This window comes from Alexandromys fortis, unplaced genomic scaffold (assembly GCF_014885135.2).
Source record: "Alexandromys fortis isolate MF-2015 unplaced genomic scaffold, M_Fortis_MF-2015_v1.1 scaffold_372, whole genome shotgun sequence".
NCBI lineage: Eukaryota > Metazoa > Chordata > Mammalia > Rodentia > Cricetidae > Alexandromys > Alexandromys fortis.
Window position 1 is genome coordinate 98,053 of NW_026068255.1, and position 24,356 is coordinate 122,408.

Consider the following 24,356-nt stretch of genomic DNA (forward strand, 5'->3'; position numbering starts at 1 on the left):
TCGGGACCAGGTAGGAATGATTCTACTACTGATCTACATTTTTTACCTGTAAATCAAGGAGTCTAGGAAATGATCCCCAAAAATCACAGGACCCAAGGTTTACTACTTCCGCTTTGATTTCCTCTGGCAGGCTGTGAGGGGCGGGCTAATGGGCGGCCCCAGGCTCTCACCAGCGGGTTGGGTTGGTGACAGGCGGTGGTGGGGTGTGGCCGGCAGACCTCACGCGGCTGCCCGGCGCGTGTCTGTGCCGAGGTCCGCCCTGTGTCCGCCCGACCTGAGCGCGGATTCCAGCAGGCGTAGTCAACCCCGGTCGGCTTCTCTGTCCAGTTCCCCAAGTTGTCCGCAAGGCGCGGCGATTACATAAGCCGCAGAGGCTTGCCTGCCGAAGGGACAATCTTGGGTTGGGGACACGTAGGCCAAAACTGGCAAACAACTCTTTCTGACTTTCAGCACCGCCCCCTGGACAGTCCAGATTCCCAGGCAGCTTACTCAGGGTCGCAGATGTGATCTTCGGCCTCCTGGCTGGCATCAGGGACTCACTAGGCCAGTTTACCCTGAGTTCTGTTTCTTCCCCTCCCGACCCTAGGAATGGGGCGGTGAAACATTCACCGATTCTTCTCTGCTACTAATGAGCAAGGTCCTCGAAATCCTGCTTAATTATCCTGGGCCAGAAAACCCTCCCCAGGACGGAGGCCTCCCTTCTCCTGGAGTGAGCGTGCAGCTCCCAAGCTCTTGAACTAACCCCCTCAGCTCAGGACCTGAAGAGACTGTTAAGGACTTGAAGACTGAAGCAGCCTGTTTTTTTCACTCCCCACCTTTTTTGGGCAGTGGAGGGTCTGGGCTAGGAAAAATGTGAGGACACCTTAAGGCAAATTCTCCAAGCAGGACCTGGACAAAGACTTCCCTGTATGAGTTCCTTTTCTGTTTGTTCATTTTTGTTGTTTTAATCTTTTTATTATATTTTTAAATTTGTATATATGTGTGCCACAGGGCACCTGTGTCAGCCAGAGGACAGCTTGTGGTTGTTGGTTCTTTCCTTCCATCACGTGGGTTCAGCAGATAAAACTCAGGGAGCCAGGCTTGGTTGCCTTCACCCGTTAAGCCATCCTGACTGCCCAGTTGTTTTTGAGGTAGAGCCTCTAACCCAGGCCAGCCTCCAGCCCTCTATATAGGTGAAGAAGATGTTGAAGTTCTGATCCTCCTGTCTTCATCTCCTGGGTGCTGGGATCACAGACCTGCAACGCATGTCCTGCTTGTGCAGTGCTGGGGAATCGAGGCTGGACCTTATGCACTAGGCAAACATTGCTAACTGAGCTACATTTCAGGGCTTCAAAAGTTTCTGTTCGTCATGGTGGTGAGATAGAGCAGCTCATATCATGGCAGGCCGGGAGCTAAAGAGAAGGGAGGCTGTCGGGTTAGCTTGTTCGTAGCTACCTTTCATTCAGTCCTGAACCCCAGGCCACTGGAGAGTGCCACTCACATTTGGCATAGATCAACCCCACCTCAGTCAATTCTCTCTGGCAAGGGTATCTCTTGATAATCTCCTAGGTCTCTCCAAATTCAACCAACCTGAGAATAAAGATGAGCCATGATACCCACCTGCATAAGAAGGAGGCGCCTCCTTCAAAGCCTTTCAGAAGCTCAGTTTCCCTGAAGAGTATCTCAGCCATTTTTCATGGTTCTGGCTAGAAACTGAAGTGGGAAATAAGTACTTACAAAGGGTTCACCAAGACCAAATCCTACTCCTCTACCTGGCTGGTTGTTTCCAGAGCTTAGCAGTTTAGTAAATGTTTCCGAGGTGCTGTTCTGTGACTCCTCACCACCTCTCGAGATTTAGATGTCACTACACTCTCATGTTCTGTATGTGGCAAATATCCCTAAACTCACCAAAAGCACATATGTGAAAGTCATCATGAAACTGGCCATGGAGACACACCTCTGTGATCCCAACATTCAAGGGGCTGAATGCTACAGAGCAAAAGAATTGCCATCTTTTAAGAGACTATCAGGATGCAACTGTGGGCTATGGACATTCTCTCATAGGAAAAGGATGTGGAGGGTCCACAGACCCTTACCTGAGATTTCCGCCACTCCTACCAGTCAGTTGTATATGATTCTGCCCTACTTCATGTGCCTTGGAGTCTCAGGAGTTGCTATAGCATGTGGGCTGAGAAAGGGTGACCTGAAGGAGCTTCTTCTATGCAGCTACGGGGAAGTCATTATCCATGCTAGGTGAAGGATGCCTTGGGGTCCCGCGTGCTTCTGCAGGTAGCTCCTCACCTGTGCTCTGTAAGCAAGTGCAATAAACACTCGGGTTCACCAAGGAGAACTTTGATGGAATTGTACTTTGGTTTGTCATTTTAAAAATCTTTTTAAAACGGTTTTTATGGTTTATTTAACTTTATCTTATGGTGCACTGGTGTGAAGGTGTCAGATCCCCTGGAACTGGATCTTCAGACAGTTGTGAGCTGCCATGTGGGTGCTGGGGATTAACCGGTTTGTCACTGTGACCTTACAAGGAGGGAGTGGATGTTGTTTTTGTCACCCCAATAAAGGAATTCTCACAATACTAAGGTCAGAAGATTGCCTTGAGTTTGAGGCCAGCCTGGGCTACAGAGCAAAACCCTGCCTCAAAATAAAACAAGCAAGCAGACAAAAAGCCATCCTAAAAAGATAAAATTCCATAAAATATATGATAGAATAGTTACAATGAGTAGTCAGCTTTCATAGTACCCCTCCATTCTGACACCCCAAAATCCTCTATTGGCGTCATGGAATTAGAGTAACAAACTAACACAGACTATGTGACTCAAAGCAACAGAACCATATTGTGGCCTAGTTTTGGAAACCGTGAGTACGAAATCATAGTATCAACAAAACTCTGCCTCCTCTAAAGGGTCTAAAGACGTTCCTTCCTTCTGCTGACTTCCAGCACTTCGTGGTTGGTGGCTGTATCATTCCATCTCTGCTTCCATCTTCGCCTGATTTTCTCTCCTTTATCTTCATGTCCCCATTGACCATTTATATTACACCAACCATGTTGAATAAGTTTCCACTCTAATTGATTACATCTAAACAAAACAAACCCAATTTCAAACGGCACCACATCCACAGGTACCTTAAACTAGCTGTTCAAGATATCGTGTTTTTCTGGCAGGTCCACAACCCTATCTATAGCTCACTGCTGAGAAGGCATAAAATGGAGTTTCAGGTCAAGAAAAAGAGAACAGTTGAAAGGCCCTGAAAGAGAGAATTCTCTCTTACCCTGCAAGTGGAGAAAGAGGGTGATCATGGCTCATGCATGGTTAATGGAAGAACCAAGGCCAAGACCTGAGAGAAGCCAGACAAAAAGAAATTAAGAGATCTTGGAGGCCAGGTGGTGGTGGTGCACACCTTTAATCCCAGCACTGGGGAGGCTGAGGCAGGCGGATCTCTTAGTTCAAGACCAGTCTGGTCTACAGAGTGAGTTCCAAGACAGGGCTGCACAGAGAAACCCTGTCTCAACACACACACACACACACACACACACACACACACACACACACACACACTAGAAGAATAGAAGATGTATCTCCTAACTAAGATTAGGTTTGAGGAGCATCAAATCTAGGGACCAAAAGAAGTGGGGAGATAATATTACTTAACTTGGGGGTCACAGCATATGCCCCATCAAACCAGGTTCAGCCCCCCCATCTTCAATAAGCCAATTAAAAGAACCAAATTAAGACTGGAAAGCAGAAAAAGGAGGTGGATTCACTGTGGCTATATTGGAAAGAGAGGCAGAAATCCAGTCACCTCCCTAAGCCCATCTATCTCCAGGATTCTGACATTTCCCTACCAGAAAGTAAGAGATGTGTACCTAAGCAGCCCATTTAGAATGTGGTCCACTGCCCACCTGTCTCAGTTCCAAGCCTCCCTGCAAGGTTGTCTATCTTTCTCCAGGAGACAGCTTCCTCTTCCAGATGCCCCCACGACTTTATACATCTTTTTCTCCAGCAGGAGATTCTTGGGGTCCGTTCTTTCAATAGTTTGAAACCTAAGAGGAGCACATGTGCCCCTTTGCAGTATAAGCCAGATAAGTTAGTTACAATCGAAGAGGAAGCAGTGGAAACTGAGCAGGCAGGTATCAGGAGGGCAAAGATGAGAAAACAAGAGTCTTCCTGCTCTTGAGAAAGTCCGGTGGAAACTGATATGACCACCAAGAGAGAAGGGCTACAGCATTGGGCCTCACGAGGAACCAGGGTGCCCCAAATGCCCACAGACACTTTAAGACCACAGTCACCTTGTTCTCCTGCCCGGATCTGTTCTTGAGTCCGTGTTCCCTGTTCATTTTGTCAGGGGGCTCCCTGTGTGGGGAGACTCAGCTCTATCCTGCCACCTGTGCCCCGAGGAGGTCTCTCTTTAAGGACCTCCATGAGTATGATGCTGAGATCTTGACTTACACCACAAAAAAAGAATTTGATGACGAGCCAGCATGAAGCAAGGTGGGGATTTATTAAGAAGAATAACGCTTTAAATTTAAGTGCAGGCATTAAGAGACACACCTAGCTGTCTGAACAATGGCTGTATGTGTGATTCTGTGGCTTTTGAAGTTACATTGCTCAAAGGATGTAATTTTCAACCAGGTCCAAAGGTCAAACAAAGTTTTAAAATTAAGTTTTAAAAAAGATCTTGTTTACTTGTTTCTCTTTTACTAGTTTTTACAGGTATTTATTTAGGTGTGTGGCGGGGAGTTGGGTTGCATGCCACTGTGCATGTGCAGAGGTCAGAGGACAACTTTTAGGAGACACTTCTCTCCTTCTACCATGTGGATTCTGGGGAATCAGACTCAGGTCACCAGGTACCAGTTTTGTTTGTTTCTCTTAGACAATTCTGTAAATGAAATTATAAGCTGACTTAGGAAGTACATTGTTTGGCCAAGGGGTATTGTTGTTATTGTTGTTGTCCTTATTATTATTATTATTATTTTGGATTTTCAAGACAGGATTTCTCTGTTTAGCTTTGGAGACTGTCCTGGAACTCACTTCATAGTCCAGGCTGGCCTCATACTCACAGAGATCTGCCTCCCAAGTGCTGGACTTAAAAAAAATGTTCCACCTCTGCCTGGCTAAGAGGTTTTGTTTTAAGGTTTGTTTTTAATTATGTGTATGCCTATGTGTCTCTGTGTGGGTATGTGATTGTGAGTACAGGTGCTCACAGAGACCAAAAAGCATCGGATCCTCATGGAGCTAGTTATAGGAGGTGGAAAACTGTCTGATGTGGGTGCTGGGAACTTGAGTTCTCTGCAAGAGCAGTGTGCTCTTTCCACAGAGCCATCTCTCCAGCACCTTTTTTCCCCTTCTTCTTTTCTTTGTGACAGGGCCTCGTGTCACCAGGGAGGCCTGGAACTCCTGATTTTCCTGTGTCCAACTTCCAAGTTCTTAATTACTCGTGCGAGCCACCGTTGTAAGTGTTACAGTTCTGAGGGAAAAGGCTTCCCCTTCGACAGTGTTACAGCTCTAAAAGGAAAAGCTTCCCCAGTGGAGATGTTAGAGCTCTGAGGAAAAAGGTTTCCCCAATGGAGGCATTGCAGTATTTGAGAGGGAAAATTTCCTCTATGGAAGTGTTGCAGTTCTGAGGGGGAAGGCTCTGAAAGGAAAGACTTCCTGGCAGTCAGAAGCTGAGGAATACCACAAAGTCACGCTGCACAGCAAGCCTCACACAGAAATTTATTAGGAAATGAACCCAAGAAGGTGGCTGCCTCTGCTCTGACTGGGGACTAAATAGGAGACAGGCTTACATAGGATTTCTTGAGGGAAGTGTTTTCCAGGGTGGAGATACAGGGTGGGGGTTGTGAGATTTCACATCAAGCCTGGGATTGGTGGCTTTTTGGTAGGTTTTCAAACCTAGAAGTCCACTGGGACCCTTTACCCTGCAACCCAGCCATGCTGTCTAGTTCTAGGCATGAAAGAGATAAAGTATGATGAAGTTAAGCTGAGGTCGTGTTCTGGCTTTACTTGGGTTTGTTAGCTGTCTCAACATGCTTGTTTGAGACATCTCGGAAAAAAGAATCCTGGCTCTGTGGGCACAGTAATAGCAGCTTAAGTTTATCAGATGTGTTTTGATTCTTGACTGTAAGCCAGAGAAATACAAAACAGATCTGAGACAGATACTAGGCACTTCCCTCCCTTTCCGTGTTCTCTCAGTTCCAGCCCCACCTCTCAATTCTTTTCTGTTTTTGATGTCATTGTTTTTGAGACAGAGTCTTCTGTAGCCTTGACTGGCATGGACCTCACTCTGCTGATCAGGCCTGCCTCCAGCGTGTGGCAATTTCTGCATCCTGGGTGCTGGAATTTCGGGTTTGTGTCACCACGCCCCACCTTTTCTCTTGTCCTTTTATTTTCCTTCAGGTTTTTGTTTTGTTTTGTTTTAGACAAGGTCTCAGCCAGGTGGTGGTGGCACCGCACTCAAGAGGCAGAGGCAGGTGGATCTCTGTGAGTTCAAAGCAGCCTGGTTTACAGTGAGTTCCAGGACAGTCCGGGTTGTTATACAGAGAAAGACTAAACCAAATCAAACCAAACCAACCAAACAAAAAAACCCCAAACATCAACAAACAAGCAAACAAGGTCCTGGCTGTCCTTGAACTCACTATGTAGACCAGGTTGTCCTCAAACTGACAGATACCTACCTCCCAAGTGCTGGGATTAAAGACATGTGTCACCATGCCTGGTCTTTTTGTTTAAATGCATATATGTGTGTTAGCATGCATATATGTCTGTGTACCACATGTATACAGTGCCTTTAGAGGCTAGGAAAAGTTGTTGAATCCCCTGTGAATCGAGCTATAGATGGTTATGAGCCACCAAGTGAGTGTGAAGAATATAGCCCTGGTCCTTGTGAAGAGTAGCCAGTGCTGTTAACCACGGAGCCATCTCTCTAGTTCCTTTTTCCTGTCTTTCTATCCTATCTAAATTTGCTGATGGCATCTTCTTGTGCCACCGTTCTCAACCTGTGAGTCTTGACCCCTTTGAGGTCACATATCGGATATTCACATTATTATTCATTATAGTATCAAAATTACAGTTATGAAGTAGCAAAGAAATAATTTTATGGTTGGGGGTCACCAGAACGTGAGGAACCCTGTTAAAGGGTGGCACCATCTGGAGGGTTGAGAACCATTGTTCTAGTGGATGGCCTCACGTAGGAACTGTCCTTCCTAACTCTCGCAGTCCTCAGACCCCGCTCTGTCCACTGTTAGCTTCTACCTCAGGGCTCCAGCCTCCATCACCGCTGCTGCTTGGGTCGGGACGTTAGTTCCCATGTGAACCCTTCTTCCACATTTCATGTTATGAGCATTTTCAACAGGGTGAAGAGCTGAAAGGATTTTGCAGAGATGAAGTCCCCAGACACCTGCAGCCTAGACTGTCGCATTTACACTTCATTTCGTCAATTCTTCCCACCCAGTCCTGCATCCTAGCCCAGCATAGAGTTCCCTGCCTTTTAAATTAAGTTACAAGGAGGGCCTGAGGAGATGATTTGGGGGTAAAGTGCTTGCGGCAGAAGCATGAGGGTCTGAGTTTGGACCTCTAGCCCCTATGAGAGAAGCTGGGGATAGCTTTCTGAACTAATCCGTGCTGGGAGGTAGAGACAGAGAGAATCTGGGGGTTTGCTGGCCAGCCTGTCTAGTCAGCCAATGAGCTCCAGTCTCAGTGAAAGACCTCATTTCAAAAAACAGTGTAGGGAGTAATTGAGGAGAATGCTGGACTTCAACCCCTGACTTCCACTTTCACATATGGGTACAGGCACAAACGTGCGTGCGTGCGCGCGCGCGCGCACACACACACACACACACACACCACACCACACCACAAACATACACACAGTGAATTTTCTTTTAATTAAAATAGTGTTGAAGAGATGACTCAGCAGTTAGGAGCACTTTCAGCTCTTCCGGAGGACTCCAGTTCAGTTCTTGACCTCCCAGCATCCATGTCAGGAAGCTCATAATTGCCTGTAACAGCAGCTCCCTGAAATATCAGCTCCAGGGGATTCAACACCCTCTTATGACCCATCAGGCACTCACATACATGTGTCCTATGTTTACATAGACACATGCACATTAATAAAAATAAATCTTTAAAGGACTAAAATAAATAGATTAGGCTACACTGAGAGAAGAAGACCCACCTTCAACATGGGTGGCACCATCCCGTGAACTGGGGCCCTGGTTTGGACAAAAATGGAGAAAGGAGAAAGCCAGCAGAACAAAATCATTCCCAATTCGCTGCTTTCCTGTCTGTTGAGATTCGAGAAGACCCAGACGCACACTCCTACCACGAACTCCTCAGCCAAGCCTCCTCCATCATGATGGACACTATTCTCTCAAGCCATTAGTCAAAGCAAGCCTGTCCTCTTGTGAGCTGGTTTCTATGAGTGTTGTTCTCAGTGATGAGGAGAGTAACTAATGGAGAAGGTTTCGATATCCTGACTGAAGCAGAGACGGAAGGCAGCGTCTTAGGACAGACAACCTCATCTTATCCCTGAGGCCCTCAGGATAAGCCTGTTTCTTGCTTTCCCGAGACTTTGCTAATTCAATCCTCTGTGCCAAGTGTGCGAAATGGAGCCCAGGCAAGTCTGAAGGCCGGAAAAGTAGCAATAAGTAAACTACCTATGTAAGCAGGTTATAAAAATTAAAATATTTCTTAGACTCTCATCTGATCATGTCAGGATTTTCTGACTTGTGATGGCATCACCTCTCTCAAAAAGACAAGGCCCCAGTATCTGTTGGGGTTACTAAGTGTCTCCAACCTAATCACTCACTCTGCCTCTTTCCTATGCTTCACCTCTAAGAGACCAAATTGTATCAAATGCTCATTCCCTGCACTGTTAAACATCTAACATCCCCCTTGACCTGCCTGTGTTCCTCCCCCTCCTGTCCGTTACTTGTCTGTTTCTGAGGCAAGATTTTATACAGTCAGGTCTCAGCTTCACTGTGTAGGTGAGGCCAGCCTTGAACTCCTGACTCTCCAGCCTCCATCTCCCAAGTGCTGAGATTACAGGTGTGTTCTACCTAACCTGACTTCATGTTTCCTCTTAAGGGCCTGTTATCAGCCTCTAGGGCCTCAATCATCTTCTTCCTCGGAGAACCCTTTGTGGGTCCTGTCTCCTCTCCTACCGATCCTTAGATGACCCTCCTAGGTGAGCACAGAGCACATCCCAGGCTCAGTGGCCTGTGTCCACAAACAACAGCGATCTGTTTAAATGTCCCTTCCTGACCTCCCTGACTGAGTGCATCCTGAAAGGCTGGGAACCTTGCCATATTACCCTCGTCTCTGGCACACGTTAGTGCTCTGCTAACTGAGTGGTTTCATGGCTTCTCTGTCTTTTGACACCACCTCCTGCTTAGTACCATCCTCTCCCACCAGTGTAGGTCAAGCTTTTCTTTGTTTATCCCAGAGAATTAAAACGAACAAACAAACAAACAAAAAACAAACATTGGGTATGATTGATGTCCTCAGCCAAAGATTCTCCCAGCATGCTTACAGTTGAGCAGGCTGGTTTTATTGTTTCTTGCAGGGAGTAAGAATGCAACTCACTGGCAACTGCGGGAGTTCTTAGTAAGCATGGGAGCCTGGCCTAGAGTTGGGGGTTGGTAAATTGATCATGTGTTGGGTCTTAGCAAGAGAAGAGAGTGCATCAGAATAATGCGGTCAGAAAGCAGCATAGACCGTTTACCTGAATATCTCAAGCAATCTTGTCTATACATAGGGAAGACTAAAATGAAGATGAGTCTACGATTGGTTAAAAATAAAGGTGGCAGTCATTTCAAAAATTGGTCAAAATATGATTTTCCTTTTGTCTGAGAGAAGAGGCATTTGGTAATTTATGTGTGGATCCCTGACCATGTGGCCACGACCTTACGATGACTGTATCATGGTCTCTGAGTAAACTTGTCTGAGGCTAGCATTATGTAGGAGAGCTTAAGTGTAGGAGGACAGGGCTTGATGTGATTGCCAGCCAGCTTCTTTGAAAACGTTTTTGTTTGATTCGTTTGTTGGTTGGTTGGCTGGTTGTTGTAGTAGTTGGGGTGTTTGATGACGTGTGTAGGGAGCTCAGACAACAACTTGTAGGAATTGGTTCTCCTCTTCCACCTTTGTGAGGGTTTTGATGATTGAACTCAGGTGGTCAGGTTTGTGTAACAAGCACCTTTACCTATCTACTTTACCATCTCACAATCCCTCAGCCATGTTCTGAACAGCAGAGTCTTCAATGGGGAGTTGAGGAAATGAGTTAGTGTGTTTAGGACATATGTGTTTCTACATGTAGAGAAACTTGTTTGCAAGAACTCTTCAAATAGCTCAAGTGTTGGGTTCATCTGTGAGATTTCCCAACAAGCCCATAAAAATCTTTGTCAAAGGACAGGCATTTTCTTTCTTTACTTATTTTTTTTTATAATTGGATGGAATCAGGGTAGCTTTTTAAATTTTTATTTATTTATTTTATGTGTATGTGTGTTTGTTTGATAGTGTACCATGTGTGAACCTGGTGCCCTTGGAGGCCAGAAAAAAGGAATTGGTTAACAGATCCTCTAAGTCTCGAGTTACAGATGACTGTGAACCACCATGTGGATGCTGAAAATTGAACCTGGGTCCTCTGGAGGAGCAGGCAGTGCTTCCAACCACCAACCGTCTCTCCAGCCCCAGGATAAATACTTTCAATCCCTAAAGTCACCACTTCTATGCCTTGGGAAAGCTGAATTGTGGTTACAATAGCAAGCTGCCTTGGCAGCCTGGCTGAGGCCTTATGGACATTTCTATCTAATGTGCGGGTCCTCCTAATATGCCCGTCCTCCCAGGGCAGGCTGTAGGCTATTTTCTGCAGGCTTGTTTGTCACAGTGCCCGGTGACTCCCAGAGTTACTCATCTGAGCCCTAAGGAAACCTGTCAGATATGAATTCTTTGTTGGTTTTGTGATGGTGGCCTCTGACCAGACAGGTTCAGCTCCTCAGTCCCCAAGGGCCTTCTTGTTTCTGCCTCTTGTCTTGTGGGGTGGTGACCTCACCCTGGCTGTCAGTTTCAGGGATCCAGTGACTCACTGTGGAGTAAATTAACAACCAGCACATGCCTGGCTCCTGAGGTCTCCGAGAAGGCTCTCTAAGGAAGTGGGCCATGATCCGTCATCCTTCAGTGCAGTGCTCTTGACTACCGATGACTCTTTCCCTGGTACAGCCCTACGTGTCCTTCCACACTTGAATACACCACTGTGATGTTGCTGTTCTGTCTTTATTATTCCTTTCTATTCAAGGCTGGACTCTCTGGTTCTCTCTCTCTCTCTCTCTCTCTCTCTCTCTCTCTCTCTCTCTCTCTCCCCTTCCTTTTTTCCTTCTCTTCCTCCCTCCCTTCCTCCTTCCTTTCTTTCTTCCTTCCTTTCTTGACAAGGTCTTTCTATTTACCTCAGACTGGTCTTAAACTCACAATCCTCCTGTCTCAGTCTCCTGAATTCTGGGATTATGGAGGTTTTGACCACAGCTGTTTCTCCAAACACACACACACACACACACACACACACACACACACACACACACACACCACACACTCCCACGACTTCCCTTTTCAGGTTCTCTGGCCCTGGCTTCTCTTCCTTAAGGGTCATACCTGTTTTTAATCAGATGTGTTTGCTTGTTGTAAAAATTAATACCCTAGGCTTTAGTTCCTCATATCTGTAAACCATGTGAAATAATTACCTTTTAGTATTACTGTGTGGATTCTTTCTATGATAACTATGAGAATAATTAATGTACACATTCGTCAATAAAGAATTTGAGCAGGAAGAATGAAAGTCTCTTTTGATTACTGTCTTCCTGAATCACAATCGGATGAGGTCTCATAGGTCATTTTCTGTGTATTGTCATGTGTTCATGTACGTGAATATGCATAGATATGTATGCTTTTGAATAGCTATAAATAAGACAATGAGGATGGGAAAATGTTTGTGGACTGAGTGAGAGAATTTTTTTAATTTAATTGCTATATCTTTCTTAAAAGTAAATCCATTCATAATGGTGAAAATTGAAAGAACCAGTAATGAGAATATAATTCTGATAGTTACAGGCTGAAAATTAAATGCCAAGAAACCCCCCAAATCAGCTAAAAGAGTTGAAAGAGACAGAGAATAGGGTTGGTATTTTTTTTTTCTAATTGCTTCACATTTAATTTCTACATGTTACTTCTATTCAAATTCTGAAAATAGCCAATTGTGCTCTGTGGTCCTTAGCCGCCCCCCCCCCCCCGCCACTGCTGGAGGAATCAACAAGGATCCTCTGCCCACCCTCCCCTTCAGGTGAGAGTCAAACACTTCCTTCCTCCCCCTCTCCTTTCCCACGCCTAGCCTTGTGCAGCCCTCCTGTTCTCTCACACCTCCGCCCATCTGTTCTCCACCTGGAGCCAGAATCATCTCGGTCACGTGTGCAGTCAGAAAGCCTTTCTCCCCACTTTAGAACTATCTGAGCTGTATGTGGCAGCATACACCTACAGTCCCAGCACTCAGGAGGCTTAGGAAGGAGGCTCACACAAGTCCCTGCTCCAGGAATTTTTTTAAATTAAATTAAAAACTAAGACTTCCCCAGGGTAAAGGAACAGGAGGCACCCAGCCCTGAAAGCCTCTCCATGCCAGGCCCAGACATGAAGTGCCACCGTCAACACACACTAATCCTCTCCTATCCACCTCCAGATGCACCTCTGTCACAGCTGTCTGGGCTCTGGACTCCCTTTATTCCCAAACCAAAGCCATTCCCCGTGTGTGCCTCTGTAGGATGGGCTATAACTCATAGTACACAGCGTTCTGCGCTTTGTTCTTTTAACCACGCGTCCCAGAGCTCTTCTCATGTCAGCCCACATGAGTTTTCTTCACTTTTTTATTGGTTTGTTTGCTTTGCTTTGGTGCTAAGGATGGAGTCTAGGGCCTCACGCAGGCTAAGTGCCTGTTCTATCACAGAGCTGTGCTCCAAGCCCCTCCTCGTTATTTTTTAACTGCAGCATAGATCAATTTGCATAATATGCATGAAAGCACTTTACATGTTGCCTGGCTTATGGGAATGCTCAGCAAATGTTATGTCACCAAAGTCCTCAGTACCTCCAACATAATAAAGTATCCAATAGCACTGTGGTTGCAAGTTCCCCCCCACGTAGCAGTTCTCGATGGCTTTGACTATAAATTTAATGTTACTGTCCCTGCATCATTCCTGTAGATTCTCTAACCAGCTCCCTTCACAGCCCTCCTTTGTTTTCTTTGAACCTACTCAGTTCTCCCACACACTGTGCTTGCTAGCTTTTGCCTGACAGGCCCTCTCCCGCCTCCTCCCATCATCCTCCAATGCATTTCCCTCTTCCCAGACTTCCCCTGTGAAACTTTTTAAAACTGCTCTCCCCCAAAGAAGACCTCAAGCCCTGGGCCACACTCCTATCTGGTTGGCTCACTTAGATCACCTCACTTCTTGACAAGTAGCTCAGTCTTTGGAAGGCAAAGTGTCTTAGAATCTTAGCACTTACCCTGTCAACAGGTGAGGAAAAGAGGTGGGAAGGAGCCAGGCATGGTAGCACATGCCTACAATCCCAGCACTTGGGAGGTGAAGGCAACAGGATCAAGAGTTCAAAGCCAGCCCTGGCTACAGTGAGACCAGGTCCTTAAAAGGGATGGTGGTGATGGGACAGGTTTAACTTCCTAGATGTCTATTCTGTCCTTTTAATAGACATTGCTGTGATAGGAAAGAAAACGATAATTCTGCCATTTGTTTGTTTGATTTGTGAGACAAGTTTTCACTAAGTAGCCCTGGCCAGCCTCTGTCTCTCAAGTGCTGACATTAAAGGCATGAGCCACCAAGTCCAGCTTTTTCCTTCCTTTTTTTTCTTTTTCGTGTGTGTGTGTGTGTGTGTGTGTGTGTAAGTCAGAGGACAACCTTAGATGTTTGTTCTCAGGAGCTGAGAGACCTTGGTTTTTGAAACAAGGTCTCTTATTGGTCTGCAGCTTGACAAGTAAGCTACTTGGTCAACCAGTCAGTCCCAGAGATCTACCAGTCTCCTCCCCAGAGAGAATGAGAGAGGTTTCTCATTCTTACTAGTCATGTGATTCACTTCACCTGTCTCAGCCAGGGTTTCTCCATCTGTGATCTGTAAAACGGGAGTGATGATATGGAGTGATGATATCGGTGACGGCTGTGAAACGAATACTGAAATGAAACTTGAAGGTGCTGTAACAGTGTGAAGGACACTGTTACCTCTTCCCCAACTGTAACAGTGTGAAGGACACTGTTGCTTCTTCCCCAACTGTAACAGTGTGAAGGACACTGTTACCTCTTCCCCAACTGTAACAGTGTGAAGGACACTGTTGCCTCTTCCCCAACTGTAACAGTGTGAAGGACACTGTTGCCTTTTCCCCAACTGTAACACTTCTGAAGAAATTCCTAACAATGTTAAAGACACTGTTGCCTCTTCACTAACTGTAACACCTCTGAGGAAATTCCCTCGAGAGTCAGCCTCTACCTCCTGGTGCCCCCCTCCTCTCCACCGGCCTTGGTGGGCACCGACCTCCCTAAGACTGTTTTCAGTGTCCCCCTCACCTTTCTCCTCCCCATAGCAGCTCTTCACAGCCTCGTTGGAGCCACCTCAGGAGCTTTTGTAGGTTCCTTTTCCTCTTCTTCCCTGATGCCCTTCTACTCTTCATGCCTCACATGCCCCCCACCCCCACCAGGACAGGGAGCAGCAAGGGTGTGGACACAACTACCAAGTCCACGTCTCAAAGGCGCTCACCAAGATGTTCCAAGATGGTAGATAAGAGGGTGCTAGATGCTACCTCTGTTCCAGGAAGGGATCCAGGAGGGGAGTTTGGAGGCCAAGGCAGGTCCTGCGGCCAATTTTTCCAGAGATGCAAGGTAGGGTGGGGCAGAGCTGGAGGGGTGAGTTGGGGGATCTCGGAGGCTTGGCTCTAGAGGAAGTCAAAGGGAGAGGCTGCTGCACTAATTGCCAGGCTGGCTGCCAGCAGCATGCCTGTGATGCTTTGGTGACAAGTCATCAGGGAAGAGGAAGGAAAGAGGGAGGGAGAGTTGGTTCTTTGGGCCAAGACCCAGAGGCACATAGACTGGCTCTCGGCACAAGAGGCTTTTCTAGGTCACTCTCTGTGTTACCATCTCCCTTCCCAGCCAGCTTGCTCTGCCTCACGTTTCTTTCATGTTTCTGACTCAGAGTCCATGTTCCTGATATTCTCTGAGTCATTGTGTCCCTGGAAGTCAGGATTCAAGGTTCTAACACTATGGGGAGTAGGAGCACTGCAAGCTGCCCTGTCCCTAAGGCTGACTTTGATCTTGGACAAATGAGCTAACTACGGGTAAGAGAGCAGAAAAATAAAAATAAAAAACAAACTGAAAATTACAAATGGCTAATGCTAATAGAAACTACTTTTGCTTTTTGGTTTCATTACACCCATAATGTCATGTTTTTCCCTAGAGCCACACAGTTTATCACAGGCAAACTAGCTTCACATACCCAACCTTTAACTCTTTGTATAATCATTGCACATACTAATGGATTTCATAGTCATCATCACACAGATGTATCATGTACCTGGACTACGTTTATCCCCATGCCGTTCTGTTTCTCCCCCTCTTCCTTCCAGGGTCTTGTTGTGTAGTTGAGGTTGGCCTCCAATTCACAGAAATGGTTCCTGTCTCAGCTTCCATAAAGGCTGGGGTGACCATGCCTACTTTAATATTTAACTTTTAAGAAAACGTTGATTGTTAAAAGCCTTCCGTGTATGTGTATATATGTGCCTGCTTGTCTGTGTGTGCGCCATGTGGGTTAAGGTGCCCACAGAGTTGTTGGATCCTCTGGAACTTGAAGTACAGGTAGTTGTGAGCCACCCCAATGTGGGTACTGGGAACTGAACCCCGTTCTCTCAGTCCGTGAATCACCTCTTTAGCTCCATTTGCTTTTAAATCTTCATTCAAACCAGTGGTTCACAGTCTTCCTCACCTTAGCTGCTGACAGTTGCATCCTCCCAGAGCCAGGGCTAATGCGCTTCTCACACCACATCCAGTCCAACTGCCAATCATGCCGCTGCCTTCGTCCCATCCCATCACCTCTACCCCTTGTCTCACCTCACCCCACACTAAAGAAAGTCCTTACGATGATGTCAAGACCCTGCCTTGTGTCATCTGGGTTTTTGTTAACCACTTCAGCCACGTGATCTTTGAGCTGAATCCTGCTGTCTCAGCAGCTTCCGCTTCAGAACTGTTGCCTGCCTTTCCCTTCATCCTGACAAGCTTCCTCCAGATGAGCCATTGTCTCCTCCTCTTTGTTTGTTACGGATTGAAATTATAAGTAAGGTGCGCTGTCCAGCATTCTTTGTCCTCCTTCCCAGGAAGGAAGACACAAATTGGTCATTCCTAATACCCCTACCACCCAAAAAATCTAAAATTGCAAAGTCCCCCATATTTGAAACTTTTTGAGTGCCAACATAACTGCTAAGCAGAAAATTCATGTGGATGCTCAGGAAAAGGAACAGCAAAGCAGGAAGAACGGAGAGTCAGAAGAAGACAGCAGAGGAGAGGACAGGGAGGTGGGGAAGCACAGACAGATGAGGCCACATTAAAGAATATTCTGCAGGAAGGACACCATCCTTGTGCACAGTCGTGTAACAGAAACAGGAATTCTCACCTTATCTACTCTCTGAATCTATCTATACAGCTAAAGTTTATTTTAGAAAAACTTTCCCTGGTTCAGTCACAGCGCTAGTGTGGATGTGGTTGTAAGCACAGAATTAAGAACTCACCCCGTTTGGGGCATGCTGGTGCCTGCCTTTAATCCCAGTGCCCAGGAGGCAGAGGCAGGGAGGTGTCTGTGAGGCCACCCTGAGCGACACAGTGAGACATACATACAGCTAGGACTATGTAGAGAGACTCTGTCTAAAAGACAAACAAAAAGGGAAAAAGAAGGAAAGAAAAACAAAAAATAAAAGAGAACTTATTCCTCATTTTCCTTACCATCATTCTTTGAAGACCACGCCAACACATTTGTCAGTTCTATCTATAATTGTGCTTCAGATTGATCTCCTTATTCAAGTCACATTGGCTCCCACTACCTCAAGCCAACATCCCTCAAATAAATTACTGGAATGTTTTTTCTCTCTTCAGGATGACCGCCTTGTGTCACTCTGAGGGCTGCTATTAGCATGAAGGTGCTGGGGTCACTCCTGCCCCTGTCTCACTTGACTTCTCAGAACCTAAGATCTAGCCCTTGCCTAAGCCCTCATTCTCATGAACCATCTTTGTATCCTGCTCCCTGAGCTCCAGCTCTGCCTACACTAGCTCAGTGTTCTTGCAACTGGGTCTTTGCTTCTTCTCTGCATGTGATGAACGCTTCATCTCTCCTTAGCATCCTCCCTAGAAGAGCCCACCCCTCCTCCATAACAACTGAGGGTCTCTTCTGCCAGTCTCTGTGCTGGGTACCCGTGGAGTTCTTAGATTCATCAAAAGACGGGCAGACATGGTGTGCATGCCTGTAATTTCGGCACTTGGGAGACTGAGGAGGAACTTGAGATTGATACCAGTAATGGCTCCAAAGCAAGACCCTGTCATAGCAAACAGACCACAGCAAAAACAGATAAAAATATATGGTCTCTACTTAAATTTGACTTTGGGGCAAACAATGAATATTTATTTAGATAAATATGTCCCAGATAGTATTTCCATAATGCACATATGAAAATATTAATTATCTGGAATTAAACTGTACTAGATGCCTTAGATCTTATTTCTAACCCTAAATAGGTGGCTATTTCATTTCCCCTTTTAGTTGCAGAAATTAGAACGTACAACACTTTACTTCTCAGAATTCTTTGAGGCTAGAATTCTGGATATGAATGGAATTTCTTCCAAATAGGTGAACTTGTATAAGTTTGAAAGGCAGAAGTACAGAAGGTGTCGTTGCCCTTCAGAGGAAGAAGGACAAGTCCCAGTAGACACCAGAGCAGGAGGACAGTGGGGCGGGTCTGATATGCTAATAATACCTGTGACTTCGGAACTGTGGATATTGATCCTGAAGCGTCCCTCAGATACTTAGGATCCAGTTATGACCTCCTGACTTTGAATCTTCTGTACCTTTCAATGATCTTATCATGTAGTTCCCTAAGTCAAATCTCATTCTGTTTAAAATACCCCATGGGCTCCTGCTTCCTGCCCTGAGCCTGACCTGATACAGCTCTCACCACCTTGAACTTTCCCTCCTCTCGTGTGTGATATTTAATATCCCATACTCTTTTTCCCCCTTTCATTGCTGGTGTTGAACCCAGAACCTCATACATATTTGACAAGCAGCAGTGTTACTGGGCTCCATCTCCAGTCCTGTTGAGCATCCTCTCGCTGACTGAGCATCAAATCCAGTGTCACTGTGCGTTGCTGTTGCTGTGGGAGCTACTTCCGCTCCTTCAGCCAATAACCTTCAAGATACCAGCCCAAATAAAGGCTATTGGCTGAAGGAGAGGAAGTAGCTCCCGCAGCAGTGCGTGGGCCTCGTCTTTGCTCCTGTTTTCTATGAGTCTAGACATAAACACTGGACATATCATATATTATGAATACCTAAATCTGGTGCCTATGAGACAGAAAGAATCCTACTCCTCACTCCTAAGGGATGAGAATTAAAACGTGTTTTCCACTTACATACCAGTTATCTTATGATCTCTAATGATAAGGAACCAGATGAAATCAGCTATGTGTAGTAGATTTAGAGACCTTGAGCAGGTGGAAAGTGGTTTATTTGGAAGATGACAAGGTGAATATGACAGATGTCCACCCTGGGTGTAAATTATGTGGAACCAGAATTGGAAAAGGAATGGTGAGGCTAAAGCAGGGTGAGCTTCCAAATGCAGATAATTCCTCCACTTAAGGCTCAGAACGAAGTCAACTCTTATTCTGACCCCAAGATCCTGCTTCTGGCATTTCTCCACTCCCATGCTGAACCTTCTAGTTAGTCACAAGGCTGCTAACTAGATGACTCTTCCCCAGCTGTTCTCACTGTGGGTCCCTCTCATCTGTCAGGCCCCCAGCTGTTCTCACTATAGGTCCCTCTCTGTCAGGGCTCAGCTCAAACGTCACCTCCTCAGCAGAGCTTCTATTACCCTATTAAAACTACTTCATGCCCCTCTGGTTAGTTCCTTCTATATTATCCACTTTATATTTCCAAAGCAGTTATCATAATCTATCATTACCTTGCTAATTTATTTGTTTACTTGCTTATTAGCTTCTGCCAATAGAATTTAAATTGCCCAAGGTCAAGAAACCATGTCTGACTTCCTCTTTGCACCCCACAAGTCCCCAACAGTGTTAGGCATGCATTGGTGTTAGAAAATAGTTGTTGACTGATGAAATGTTACGGGTGAGAGAATGGTCAGTTCTTAAAGTAATACTGCTAAGAGGCTGGGCGGGGCAGGCAACCTGGGGAATACTGGAGACAAGAGAATGAACAGCAGATATTTAAGGGCTGGATAAAGAAGTATCCATGACATCAATGGGAGTTATTAGCAGGAAGAGGACTAATGAGCATCCAAGAAGGTGAACACCTAACTCTAAGAAGACCTGCTAAAAGGAAGGAAGGAAGCTTTGTAAAAAGGAGCAGAAAAGATAGCAAAGGAGCGAGAGCCGGCCAGGGGTGGGATGTGCCCTCAGATCACAGCCTTGGTTCATGTCTGAAAAGGAAAGCAAAGTCTCAGAAGGAAAGACGTTTAAGAGAAAGAGTACAGGACAGATGATAGGGCTCAGTGGTAGATCATCCACCGCCCTGATTCCCACTCAGGAACTCTATTCAAACTCCTCATCAAGCCACTCTAGGGTTAACTAAGAAGAAGGGCTGGATGGGTGAGATTCCTACAGTAGTTCACACCTGTGAGCATCAGGATTCTTCCAGTCAGACTCCCAGTCAGTCTTCTCCACCTCAGCCCCAGCCCTCCTCAAGCCACGCATCCGTCAGATGAGATCAACTCCAGATCTTTAGAACGGTTGCTCTGGAGAACTTCCAAGTATACTAAAGAACACTGAAAACTGCAGAATCTTTCCTAAAAAATAAGCAGCTATTGGAGCAATCGAGATGGAAGGGAACGCCCCCACGGATGGAAGCTGAGAGAGGATTGCAGTGTTGGTCATTTGTGCTCTTTTCTCCTAGGTCTTCCTTTTCCACTTTCGGTGAAAATATTTCTTTCTTCAGTCTTCTCACTGTCCTCCCATTCACAGGCCTCTTCCTCCAGGAGGCTTTTCTGAAATCACTCCTTCTGGTCCTCCCATCTGCCAGCAGAGAACCCTCAATCCACCCCTCACCCCAGAGTACTTGGTCTGTCTTATTATACTCCCTAATTTAGTAATGATAGATTTGGGGTGATGATGAATATACTTCTCCTGCCTTATCACACTCTCTAAGGGCAGGGACTATGAGTGTTCTATGATCATTCTCCCAAACACTTCTTCACATCTACCTCCCCTCCTTGAAGGCTTTAACACTTAAGATGACATGTTATTGATACAGAGGAAAGACAGACTAGAGGATAAACAAAAGGAATAAAAAAAATAGGAAGGAGAAAGGAAAGGAAGGGGCCTGTCCCACTTTTAACATTTCCTAGTAGCATGCGGAGGTTTTGTGCTGTAGCACAGCACCACAGTAGGCATCTTGAAAGGGTTGGAAACAGCTGTGTAGGAAGCACCTACTTTAAGGAGGGGCAGGATTCTGTCACAGTCAACTGGAGCAAGCAAAGCCAAGCCAGCGCACGTGCACACACACACACACACACACACGCACACACATGCACACACACGCACACTCAACTCCACCCTTCCATTTATGGTCATAGAATGAACTCTGGGGAGGATCAGAGGATCATTAATAGGTGAACTCATTACGGAGTCTGAAGAGGGAGGGAGAAAGGCTTGAGAAGTGAAATGTTTCCTGGCAGAGACCAGACCCAAATGCCTTTTCCTTTACCCGTGTCCTAGAGTCACTGGTGTGAACGTTGGGAAACCAAACTGTAAAGGTTGAGGCGTCCTCCCCACCTGGTTATAGAAGGGAAGCAGTCATGAGCTTCTGCAGCCAGACTGAGTTCCAGTTCTTCCATCACCCAGGACCATCCATCCCCAGCACCTGCCAACGAGGAAGGACTACTGGCTGATAAGAATGTCTTTGTCTGGCACTTAGATGGGAGAAGAAGAATCAGTCAGAGGATCTTCACTTTGCCCAATCAACAATGAGTAACTCAACAACTGAGTAGAGACATTGAGACACTGTGCTGGGCATTGGGCCAGGTGTGTGTTGGGCAGTCGTGAACATGAAAGGTTACATTCCTGCTCCTGTAGGGCTTATCATCTGTTGGATAGAAATGAAAACAGGTAAGTAGATTATTGAAGACCAAGATAAAGATGATGACGATAAATAAAAAAATTAACTCCTTTGAGGAAAATGACTTGGAATAGAAGTGGTATTGAGGCTGGGGATACAGTTCAGCAGGTAAGAGAGCTTACCGCTCTTATAGAGGCTAGGATTTGGTTCCAAGCACCCACACCAGGTACCTTACAACTGCCTATAACTCCAGCTTCAAGGAGCAGACACCCTCTGGCTTCTCAGGGAACCTGTGAATATGTGCACATAAACTCACACAGGCACACACACATACGCATAATTAAAAAAAAAAAAAACACAAGAGAACGAAGCCCTCTATAGAGCTGGAGATGTAGCTCAATGAAAGATAACTTATCTAGCATGTGCATGACCACAGCATCAGTCCCAAACACTGAAAAACAGAAGCCCTCTCTGATGCTATTAGCTGTGGGTTGAGACCTGAATGAGATGACAGGGAAAGGCACATGAAGCTTCCTCCAAAGTGAAGGAACAATGAGTGCAGAGATCGTACATCTGGATCAGCCCTGGAATGTTCAAGGAACAGAAAACAGAAGGGTGCTGCAGCCAGAGCAGAAGAAACCAAACAGGAGGGGCAGGTCTGCTGCAGACTTATGATGCAAGACATCACGCAAGAGCTGGAAACTGCTGGTGTCTGGCACTCACGTCCAGAGGTTCTGCTCCATTGGCTGGAGGTGTCATCTGCTACCAGAAACTTGGTGGTTTCAAAGTCCAGGCAAGGCTGTGAACCACTGATGACCTCGAGGGCCATGGCAAGGCTCTCGGACTGAAGGGACTCAGGGTGGTTTTTCTAATGTTCCAGTCCCAGATCCAGAAAGAACTCATTGTTAAGAGGCTTTGAAGGTAGAAATGGAGTCAATAAAATGAAATAGCCCGGCTGAACATAGTGGTGCATGCCTTTAAACACCCACTCAGAAGGCAGAGACAAACTGATTCTCTGTGAGTTTAAGGTCAGCAAGGTTTACAGAGTAAATTCCAGGACAGCTAAGAACACAGTGAGACCCTGTTTTACAAAAAAGAAAGACAAGAACAGAAGACCAGGGGAACGCCATAAGACAGCCAAGTGAAATCCAGAAATCAGAATAAAACAGACACACATAATTTAATGTGATACCACATACCTGTGGTCCAAGTATTCAGCGAGGATATGGTAAGAGAAGCTCAAGTTTGAGGCTAATCTGGGCTATGTAGCAAACTTTGGGAGAGCCTGAGGCTACAGGGAAAGACTACATCTCCACAAAATAAAATCAACAAGGACTAGGGCAAGAGATAAGGAGAAAGGGCTAGCACATGTATTAATTTTTTACAGCTTCTGTAACAAAATGACCACAAATTTAGTGTTTCCAACACACATCTATTGCCTGTTTTGTTTGTTTGTTTTTGCACTGCTGAGGATCAAACCCAGAGCCTGATGTGTCGAGGCAAATACTCTACCACATCCCTAGCTCATGTATTGTTCTTCAAAAGAACATTTTAAAATTCTCTTGTATGTACGTGTGTGTATGTGTAGGTGAATACATGCCACATGTGTGGGTGCCCAGAAGACCAGAAGTTACAGGTAGTTGTGAGTCAGCTGATGTGGGCTCTTGGAAGTAACTCAAGTCTTCTGTAAGAATAGCAAACTGTGGAACCACCTCTCCAGTTTCTATATTTGCTGTCTTATCATTCTTTAGTTCACAAGTCTGGAAAGGGTCTCTGGGGTAAAATCAAGGTATCAGCAGGACATGGCTCCTCATGAATGCTTGAGTGGGCAATTCATTCCCCTAGTGTTTGTTGCTACTTGAGGCCACCCACTTCTTTACGTCATGGTTCCCTTCCTCGGTTGTCAATGCCAGCATTGTATGGGGCTGGAGAGAGGGTTCAATGGTCAATAGTGTGTCCTAGTTAGAGTCACTGTTGGTGTGGTAAACACCATGTCCAACAGTCACTTGTGGAGGAAAGGGTTTGTTTCACTCATAATTCCATGAAACAGTTCATCATCAAAAGCAGTGAGGGCAAGAACTCAAGCAGGGCAGGAACCTGGAGGCAGCAGCTGATGCAGAGGCCATGGAGGGGTGCTTCTTACTGACTTGGTCGCCATGGTTTGCTCAGTGAACCTTCTTATAGAATCCAGGACCAACAGCCCAGGTGGCACCAATCCACCATGGGCTGGGGCCTTTCCCATTAACCACTAATTGAGAAAATGCCCTACAAATTTGTCTACAGTCAGATCTTACTGGAGGCGTTTTCTCAACTGAAGCTCCCTCCTTTCCAATGATTCTAGCTTGTGTCCACTTGGCATAAAGCTAGCCAGCCCAGAGCACTAGCTGCTTTTGCAGAGCACCCGAGTTAGGTTCCCAGCACCCACATTTCAGGGGACATGATGCTGCTGTCTTCTGTCTCCCACAACCCTCCTCCACATACTTTCATACAGACACATACACATAAGTAAAAATAATATAAATATATGTTTAAAGCCAGCCCTGTCAGGCTGGGAACATCTTGTGCTGGCAGCTCTGTTTCTCCTCTCCGTTCTCATTCTCCACATTTAAGAATGTTTGTGGTTTTGATGGACTCACTTCTGGAATAGTCTCCCTACTTCAAGCTCAACTGATTATCAAATACAGTATCATCTCAAATTAATTTTCTATTTCTAAGTAAGGCAACGTGTTCAATTTCAAGACGTTAGGATGAAGTGTCTTGTGTGGCATGGTACCATTCTACCCACATACTACAAAATGCACCTTTTACAAAACAGATTTAGATCATATTTGGGTCTTTTTTAAAAAGTTGGGTTTTTTTTTTTTGAGAGAGAGAGAGAGAGTTTCATATGTAGCCCAAGCTGGCATGTGACTCATGGCAATCATTGTGCCTCATGCTCCCACGTTCTGGATTGCAGGCATGCTCCATCACACCCAGCCTCATTTTCTCCTGCGTTTTAGCTGTGCATTTGGA

The 24,356-nt window shown here is 45.8% G+C and overlaps 1 long non-coding RNA gene across 2 annotated transcripts; it reads right to left on the minus strand.

Annotated features, from left to right (window-relative positions):
- Nucleotides 1-1,038: 1,038 nt before the first annotated feature.
- On the minus strand, nt 1,039-14,928 carry LOC126494287 (uncharacterized). Of its 2 annotated transcripts, none has more exons than XR_007589976.1 (3): nt 14,594-14,928; nt 1,600-1,692; nt 1,039-1,391 (listed from the first exon to the last, which is right to left on the minus strand). It is a non-coding gene; the product is annotated as an uncharacterized lncRNA (long non-coding RNA). The 2 variants fall into 2 exon arrangements; XR_007589975.1 differs by lacking the exon at nt 14,594-14,928 and adding an exon at nt 2,076-2,281.
- Between the last annotated feature and the right edge of the window lie 9,428 nt (nt 14,929-24,356).